The sequence below is a fragment of the Schistocerca nitens genome, chromosome 6, assembly GCF_023898315.1.
Source record: "Schistocerca nitens isolate TAMUIC-IGC-003100 chromosome 6, iqSchNite1.1, whole genome shotgun sequence".
NCBI classification, from domain to species: Eukaryota; Metazoa; Arthropoda; class Insecta; order Orthoptera; family Acrididae; genus Schistocerca; species Schistocerca nitens.
This window is the reverse complement of record NC_064619.1, coordinates 61692144-61702437: the sequence shown is the minus strand read 5'-3', so window position 1 is coordinate 61702437 and position 10294 is coordinate 61692144.

Here is a 10294-nt window from a genome sequence, read left to right as displayed (position 1 = left end):
TCTCAACCAATCTAAATACATTAGCAGGATTGATTACCAATCGCCGAGCCATCTGACGCTTCAATACACACATAATGTCACAAAACGCAACTTCAGAGGCACACTGCACCGTCCCTACTGGTCCCGACTGGCGTACCGGCAGGTCGGTGTGCAATGCGGCATGGCATACGCAGAGGCCTCTAACGGACGACTGCAGAGTTTTGCAAATGCGGGAGTATCACTAGTGCAATAAGATACCTTTGCATTATTTCTCACACGATTTTGGTGTATTTGTGTTTGTTCGAGCCCAAGTACTTTCCTGGTTAGACGTGGAACACTCATTTAATATTTGTTCTTAAATCACTTCATTTAACAACAGGCATTAACTGTATACCATTAAAACGCTGTTTTTCATAATCTGGGATTCCTCCATTCCCTGGAACGCGGGAAATATTAATCCCAGAGGCAGAAATGGATATTACCTGTCGGTAGTAAATGTAACGTGCCTTAATTCTGTACTGAAAAATGTTTTCTCTAGGAGCAACAGTTATTCGAATTATTCATGAAAAACAGGAAAAAGGAACCTTTAAATGCCAACCTACCCTCCAACACCATCCCGCCACGCTCCTATCACATCGGTGGCGATTTTTAATATATTGTTCCTGACACGCGCTCTTACCAATCTACAAAAATTTTTTACTATCTATCTACATCCATCTACATCCATACTCCACAAGCCACCTGACGGTGTGTGGCGGATGTTTTTCCTTATGTAACGTGTATTGGTCTTCGTTGACTGGAATATTAGGGAGGAGATTTCGTACTTCAAAATATATTCGGTATAGTATGACACAATATACTGCCCTATTTCATTACTGTTTTGGTATGTAATCCCATATGTGAAGCAAAGTTTATATAAAACGTGTTCTGGAATTTAAAATGTATTATAATGCGGGAGTGAATGGGAATGTAAACACGAAGATGACAAGTAAGGTTCGCTTTAAGTCTTTTATCCAAAAATCACTGTACTCATAATGATTTTATCTCTGATAATCTTAATATATACTCCACACGGTACACATAAAGTTAGTTACATGTGTAAATCTGTTACTCGATTAACAATTATGTGGAGAATTTTATCTTCAAGGAAAGCTTTGATCCAATCCAAAAGTTAGTCTGATATCATGTGGTTGAAATTCTCCATTAAGGCAGTACTATCAAAATTGTGCATGGGACATTGTCCAATTTCTCCCTAAAGTATTACACTGTAATATTTCTGAAAGAAACACTTATTGTTCATATATTATGTGTGTTAAATTGGAGGAGAACAACAGAATTTCCCATTGGCATTTCAACATAAAGAAATAGGAAATACAGGTGATGTCACAGAATACAGAAAATGTGTGGGCCGACATGATATGGGTGGCGTCGCATTAAAACTATTTGAGAATATTAATAAGGTAAGTAGGATATTTTTGTATTTTTGGTTGTGTTCAAATGGGTGTGAATTCCTAAGGGACGAAACTACTTAGATCAAAGGCCATACGCCGGTGATACTAAATTCTAGAAAAAAACTGTCCGTTAGAAAATGTCCGTGTGTCATTATCATAAATGTGCTGTTGTGCACTCAAATAGACAGAGAAGCATTCATTATCCACTGCTTTTTACAAAAAGATAGTACCATAACATGAGTGTATTACCAGTAGTTTTCTGAAAAGTCATTTTACCTTTGGTGAGCTCAAAGACATTGAAACAGCATTTGCTATTAGGAGTATCTTAACTGTAAAATCCAGATGCTAGTTCAGTCTGCTTCCATTGACATTCTTGCTAGTACAACCAAAAGAATTTGCTAGTGTGTGATAGAGAAAATTTATAGAGAAAACCAGATAGAAATTAACTGGCCACAATGTTCTTAAATCTGGATATATGCCAACTGCAACTATTTTTGCAAAATGGAAAGACATAAAACTTCACCAACTAGCAATGTGTTACCAAGAGGATAGTGATATGTGATTGCAATCAAGAGGTAGTATTTTCCACCGTTCTTTGTAACTCTCACAAAGCACATGGGACCTTGTACGGGCATCAATGCACTGCATGTTACATATTGATACGATAATCGTAACATGACCAACAGCATTTTACTATAACACAGGATATTGACGCATGTATTCCGTTTTGCCTATAAATGTTACGTTGTGTGGTTAATGACGCTTGCTCTTCTAATTTAAGAAAAATTGCAGTTCCACAACTGTGAAATCATTGATTGTCAAAGGATACGCTCTGGGAATTTACACATTGCATACGGCAGAAAGGTGTTGAACAAAACTGGGATCTGGCAGAAAGGGATAATGTAGGCAATTTTAGACCAATATATACGCGATCAGTTTTTGATAAAGTTATTGAAAAGGCTGTTTATGTAATGATAATTGATCATTTTATATCAAAAATTTGCTATCAAATGTACAGTCCCGCTTTAGGAGTCGTTCAACAACTGAAAATGCTATATTCTCTTTTCTCTCGGAGGTAATGGTTGGGTTAAACAAAAGGTTTCGAACGCTAGGCATATTTCTTGATTTAACTGAGGCGTTTGATTGCGTTGATCACAAAATATTGCTGCAGAAGTTGGACCATCACGGAATATGGGGAATAACTCACAATTGGTTCACCTCTTACTTCAGCAACAGACAGCAGAAGGTCATTATTCACAGTATTCAGAATGGCTGTGATGTGGGTTCTGAATGGGGTACAGTCAAATGGGGGAGGGATGCCCCAGAGATTAGTGTTGGGGCCACTTCTGTTCCTTATTTGTATAAATGATACGCCCTCTAGTCTTACGGGTAACTCTAAAATATATCTGTGCGCTGATGAACTAGCTTCATCGTAAAGGATGTTGTGTGCAACATTGGCTCGGTTTCAAATACTGCAGTTCATGACATAAGATCATGGCTTGTAGAAAATAAACTAATGCTAAATCACAGTAAGGCTCAATTTTTACAGCTTCTAACACACAATTCAACAGACCTCGACGTTTTAATTTCACAGAATGGGCATATGATTAGTGAAACTGAACAGTTCAAATTTCTAGGTATTCAGATAGATAGTAAACTGTCGTGGAAAGCCCACGTTCAGGATCTTGTTCAAAGTCTTGATGGTTCCATTTTTACTATTCGAGCGGTATCTGAAGTTAAGTCATCGTTCGCTTCTGTCGTATGGTATTATATTTTGAGGTAACTCTTCCCATTCTAAACAGGATATTTTTGGCTCATAAACGAGCGGTTCTGGCAATATGTGGTCTAAATCCGTGAACCTCTTGTCGACCTCTGTTCACTAGTCTGGGTATTTTGACAATGGGCTCTCCATATATATATACCACAAGAATTCGAAAATCTTAGCGATACTCCATGCGCTTTCAAATCGGAACTGAAGAGTTTCCTCACTAGCCACTCCTTCTATTCTGTCTAGGAGTTCCTTCAAAAATTAAGCTGATTCTAATGTTTTATTGTTGATTGCGTGTACTTAAACTTATGGCTTGATTTTTTTTGGGGTTCATAAATATTTTATTTTTATCTCTTATTACTTTTACATAGTAAATTCATCTACCGATATGTTCCATGATATTGGAGATTTGCTCCTCAATTTGGTCCTACGGAACTTGATGTGTAAATTAAATTAAAATAAATTGATATTGTACTGAAGGCTATTATGTCACTGCTCGAAATTTCCTTAACAGACTTGTTATACTCTCACTGTTGCTGTAACATCGAGCACAACTTCTGTTAGTCATCAGCCTCCTGCTTTTGTGCCGCCCGCCACGAATTCTTCTCCTGTTTCTCTCTCTTAATCTCAGAGTAGCTCTTGAACCCTACATCCTAATTACTTTTTGGTTACATTTCAATCACTGTCTTCCCTTGTTTCCGCCGATTTTGTGGGGAACCTCCTCACTGCTTACCTTATCAGTCCATCTAACTTTTCTGTAATACTAAATCTCCAACGCATTGATTATTTTCTTTTTCTTCTTTCCCACAGTCCATGATTCACTGCCCTACATTAGTGTACTCCAAACGTGCATCCTCACACAGTTCTTCCTAAGTTTAAGGCCAATGTGTAATGCTAGCTGACTTCTCTTGGCCAGGAGTGTCATTTTCGATTCTGGTAATCTAATATCGTCCTTCGTACATTCGTTAAGTCCAACGTTGTTCATCAGAATTTTAATTAAGTGCAAGAATAAAATTTTGTAGGAACTAGATAGGACAACGATAAATGGAGAGCATATTCTAAGTAAGCAACGCTCTTCTCCAACGAGGCTGCCTGAGGCTGACACAAGAACGCCTTTCAGGCTACAAAAATTTCATAAAGGAATGCCCTGAAGCTCTGACGTTAAACGTTAGGCCAGCCTAGAGCACTGACAGGCTCAGAAAACTGGAGCACTTTCCGTCACCAGTACTGGAGAAATCACGCCATCGGCTACTATAGAACTCTCGCCTTCCTTTCACTCATTGGCAGAGTTAGGCCACTGAGTATTCATCACCGACACTGATGGAACATCAGCTCTACTAGTAGCAAGGACGCTCTTGTGAGCACAACAAAGTGTCTACATCCACTGTCGCCTGGAAAAAGGTCGGAAAAGTAAAGAGCTACTTCTTTGCAGTTTTATTGATTGGTGAGTGTGAGTTTCCCATCTTTCTACTTCACGGTGAAATTTTGTGGTGACTAACCTGTAACCTCCCCCTCACTTATCGACCTTAGTCTCGATGAAAAATTAAACCGCGTGTACCTAATGGAAATTTTGAAAAGCAATTGTCACCGAAATTAATCTGTCGGTAAAGAGGGAGGAAGGGATACATCTAAATTAAAGGATAAATGAGAATGAAACTGGTGGAAATTAATTTTGAGAAAAGGATAAAATTAATAAAGAAAGTAAATGTGCGGTCGTTACGTTAACAATTAATTGGCGTTAATTAGATATTTGAGATATGGGGAAAATTACGGTCACCAGTCCTATGAACAACTACTATAATAACTGAAAATGAAAGATTAATGCACATATAATTAGCACTAAAAACGTGGCAACTGAAGGTTGACACGTGCTGTGTGAAAACTGAATGTTTGTCAGAAGTAATAAATTTCGCTACACTCTGACTTAATTTAGCAAAATAATTAATAAAACCGGAAAATTGAAAGTTAATTTAGTGACTGAAATTAATAGTGAACTTTGTTTCTGAAGCACTACGAAATTCAGTAAAATAAGGGTAGTTTTGGGCTACCTCAACAATAATTTCAAAAGCTACTTGAATCTACGAAATTTAGAAATAAGAGATTTAACTTTGAACTTGAATTAAATGATTCTGAAAATTAACAATAGTAAAATTTAGTACGTACCAAACTGAGATGCAGTCACAGGTAAGCTAAATATGGCAACAAAACTCGCACTCTTAATTTGTGCTTGTGTAATCTAAATATTGTAGGCATCTATGAATACCTTAACTGAACTTTGAAATCAAAGCAGTGAAATGGAGTGATATTACTTTAACGCTGGCGTTTGAATTTCAACGACACTCGGGATCATTTCGGAAAAGGAAGGGACCCTGCTTGGTAATGCAATTGGGACAATGAGCAACAAAGGTTGAAGCTAAGTTGCTGTAATTTGAAGCAAATTTTAAAAGCTGAGGTCTGCCATACAGTTCTTAAACTTTACGTGCTTCCAGTCTTCCTTGCCAATTGATTGAAGGTTTGAAGTCGTCGGTCGAGGGGGTGGCGACAGTCACTCATTGTCGGCCGTCGCTGTTGCAGAAGCTGGATGTTGGCGCGCCTTCTTCTCGACACAGTCACCAGGCGAAGCGGGCTCTTTATGAGCCCCAGCTAATGCTTACTGTCCGCGACACCGTGTCAAAAACTATCATAGCAAGCCGAGCGCAATTACATGCTGCCAAACCTCGAAGGCGCGGCAACTCGCGGGAGCGCCACACAACACACCTGCTCCACCGCCCTACTTCAGCCAGACTCCCTCTGCCCGCGCTCCATGCGGCAGAGTTAACACTACCACACGACCTATCGATGTAATCGTTCGATAGCATAGTTTTCCCTAGGCCAGACCCAGTGTAAAAATACAAATAATATTTATAAAACAAACCAATTATACAAGGTAACAAAATAAGGAAAAAATTTATAGAAAATTGGAGGATATGCATTTCTGGCGTTACAAACCTTTAATACTGTTAGCGGAAGCTCTATAGAAATGTCTGAAGTTGTCCTCAATTGATTTGAGCTGTTCGGTGATGTTGCGTTTGGTTTTCCTTATGGTTTTGTTTGTCTCTTTGCGGATATCGAGTAAGGGTTGCAGGGTAGCGATTTATTGCTGTTGTATTTTTGAAAGGCGACTCGGCTGCTGCTGATGGCTTTGTTGCTGTAGGAATCCTACCATGGGTGTTCTGCCTTTATCTTAGATGGGATTAATGCATTCACTTTCCTGATTCTTTTGCTACAGAAGTCGGTCCAGTTGTTTGTCGGTTTTTTCCCATTCTAGTGTGATCTTTGTATCTTGAATTCTAGATGTGTTGGACTTTTGGGTATGCGGTTTTTTATGTTGTACTCTCTTCGGAGAGAATTTTACTTTCATTCGGGTGAGGTAGCGGTCCGTGTCGATGTTCGCATCTCTTCGGAATTGGATGTCGTGGATGATTCTGTAGTGGGCGTAGGGGATGGCAACATGGTCCATCTGATATTCCCCAAGATGTTGGATTGGGGGTGACCATGTTTTCTATTTTTGTGGGGGTTTTCTGAAGTGGGTGGACATAATTTTGAGGTTGTATTATTGGTATATGTCAATCGGACATTGCCATTAGTGTTAGTGCTGTGGTGTGCAGAATTTTTAGCGATTATTTTTCGACGATCATACAATGAAGGCTTTCACGACTGGATGTTTCAGCTGCCGAGAATTCTTCCAGGTTGTATGGCCGTGGTCCATGGAAATTTTCTATCCTTGAAGTTTCGTCCAAAGCTACGTTGGACATCTTTGGAGGTGCTCCTGGTTGTACTGAGTCTTGCCACTGACGAGTTGCACGACGAAGAGCGGCCTAACTACCGTGGGAAGTGAGATTTATCTTTCCAGAGTTGAGCGCTGAGGCCTCCCCTTTGGATTCTGGTCGTATTGTTGAATTTTGCTCATAGCTTTTTCGAGGTTGTTCCAAACTTTTTCGACGGTTTCTGGATTTTTGTTGTTTTCGATATCAGTGGACGCATGCGCATTGATGATCGTATATATTTTATTAGCAGACTGATTGGACATGGTCATGAGTCTATTGTTGATGGGTGCGACTTCTTTAACAGAATTAATGATGGAATTGTGTACAAGGAAGACATTTCCGAGGAGTGGTGCGCCTTTCGCGACCTTCTGTTGTGTTTTGCTCTTGAAGATGCGGTATTTTCCGTAGTCCATGGTCTCATTGTCAGTCAGTCGTGTTTCTTGAAGAGCAAGTATGAGAATTTTTTATCGGTTCATTTCTTGAGTGAGATTCTGTAATTTTCCTGCCTGGATCAGTGTACTGATTTTTAGTGTCCCAAAGAAAGCTTTCTGCTTGTAGGGAAGTTTACCAGCGTCTGCTGTGCTTGCCTGGACTCCCCAGACTCCGGAAGTCGAGTTGCCATCTGCCGATGGGTGGATTGTGTACCAACTGGGGTAAAGTCCGGTTTGGAAACATCAAGTTATTTACAAACACTAAGTGCAGTGCACATGTGTAATACTGTGTGATTTTAAATGGCTCTGCAATGTGCTCGTCAAACATGTGCCCCAATGGAGAGCAGTAATGCGGAGAAGATTGGTTTGGAACAAGCGTCTACCTTCACGGTAGATAATTAGCTTCCTTATCTGATCAGGAATTGTGGTTAGTACTTGCGATGCACCACGAATTCCTTCTTCATTCATTTTAACGCGCTCTCTCGCGCTCGCACAACCACACACACACACACACACACACACACACACACACAGAGACACACACACACACACACACATACACACTCGCGCGCACGCACACACACTGAATATCATTCACCTTTCAACATTTTACCGAGCGACCTGGCGCAGTGTTGAGCACGCGTAAATCGCATTTGGGAAGACGACGGTTCAAACTCGCGTCGGGCCTTCCTGATTTAGGTTTTCCGTGATTTTCCTGAATCGCTTCAGGCAAATGCCAGGATGGTTCCTTTGAAAGAGCACGGCAGACTTCCTTCCCCATTCTTCCCTAATCCGGTGTGAGCAATGACCTCGCTGTTGGGTGCCCTTCTCTATATCAACCAATAAACTAAATCATAATTTAAAAAAAGTGTTGCAAAAAAAATCTTTCATTCTACAGTTTAGTTAGGTGCTAAAATTGGTGATAATGTGGGGAACAGGTGGGGTTGAAAATATGGCATGGGAAGAGAAGGGCAGAGGAACTAGCTAATGTCTGATCCCACTCAGGGTTAATGGTCTAAGAATGGTTGAAAGATTGAGAACCATAGTTGTAAATGGAGCTTCGAAAGGAGTATTGTTGAAAGACATCATGTTTACACCAGTGATTGTTAAACTTTTTATTTCTACTATTGCAATTTCGGCCTTAGGGCATTATCAAATGCAGATGTTTTGGCTTTACATCTAAATCTACATCTATACTCCGCAAGCCACCTGACGGTGTGTGGCGGAGTATACCTTGAGTACCTCTATCGGTTCTCCCTTCTAATACAGTCTCGTATTGTTCGTGGAAAGAATGATTGTCGGTGTGCCTCTGTGTGGGCTCTATAACGTCTGTGATTTTATCCTCATGGTCTCTTCGCGAGATATACGTAGGAGGGAGCTATATACTGCTTGATTCCTCGGTAAAGGCATGTCCTCTAAACTTCAACAAAGGCCCGTACGGAGCTACTGAGCGTCTCTCTGGCAGAGTCTTCCACTGGAGTCTATCTATCATCTCCGTAATGCTTTCGCTATTACTAAATGATCCTGTAACGAAGCGCCTGCTCTCCATTAGATCTTCTCTATCTCTTCTATCAACCTTATCTGGTACAGATCCCACAGCGGTGAGAAGTATTCAAACAGTGGGCGCACAAGTGTGCTGTAACTTACTTCCTTTGTTTTCGGACTGCATTTTCTTAGGATTCTTCCAATGAATCTCAGTCTGGCGTCTGCTTTTCCGACGATTAATTTTATATGGTCATTCCATTTTAAATCACTCCTAATACCTACTCCCAGATAATTTATGGAATTAACTGTTTCCAGTTGCTGACCTGCTAAATTGTAGCAAATTGAAAAAGGATCTTTCTTTCTATGTACACGCAACACATTACACTTGCCTACATTGAGATTCAATTGCCATTCCCTGCACCATGCGTCAATTCGTTGCAGATCCTCCTGCATTTCAGTACAATTTTCCATTGTTACAACCTCTCGATCATCCGCAAAATTCCTCAGTGAACTCCCGATGTTATCCACAAGGTAATTTATATATATATATATTGTGAACAGCAACGGTCCTACGACACTCCCCTGCGGCACACCTGAAATCACTCTTACTTCGGAGGACTTCCCTCCATTCAGAATGACAGGCTGCGTTCTGTTATGTAGAAACTCTTCAATCCAATCACACAAATCGTTGATACTCCATATGCTCTTACTTTGTTGATTAAATGACTGTGCGGAACTGTATCGAACGCCTTGCTGAAGTCAAGAAACACGGCATCTATCTGGGAACCCGTGTCTATGGCCCTCTGAGTCTCGTGGACGAATGGCGCGAACTGGGTTTCACACGATCGTCTTTCTCGAAACCAATGTTGATTCCTACAGAGTAGATATCTAGTCTCCAGAAAAGTCATTATACTCGAACATAGTACGTGTTCCAGAATTCTACAGCTAATCGACGTTAGAGATATAGGTCTACTGCATATCAGTTCGACGCCCCTTCTTTAAAACGGGGATGACCTGTGCCCTTTTCTAATCTTTTGGAATGCTACGCTCTTCTAGAGACCTACGGTAAACCGCTGCAAGAAGGGGGGCAAGTTCCTTCGCGTACTCTGTGTAAAATCGAACTGATATCCCATCAGGTCCAGCGGCCTTTCCTCTTTTGAGCGATTTTAGTTGTTTTCTTATCCCTCTGTCATCTGTTTCTATATGTACTATTTTGTCTTCTGCGCGACAATCTAGAGAAGGAACTACAGTGCAGTCTTCCTCTGTGAAAAAGCTTTGGAAAAAGACATTTAGTATTTCAGCCTTTAGTCTGTCATCCTCTGTTTCAGTACCATTTTGGTCACAGAGTGTCTGGACATTTTGTTTTGATCCAAC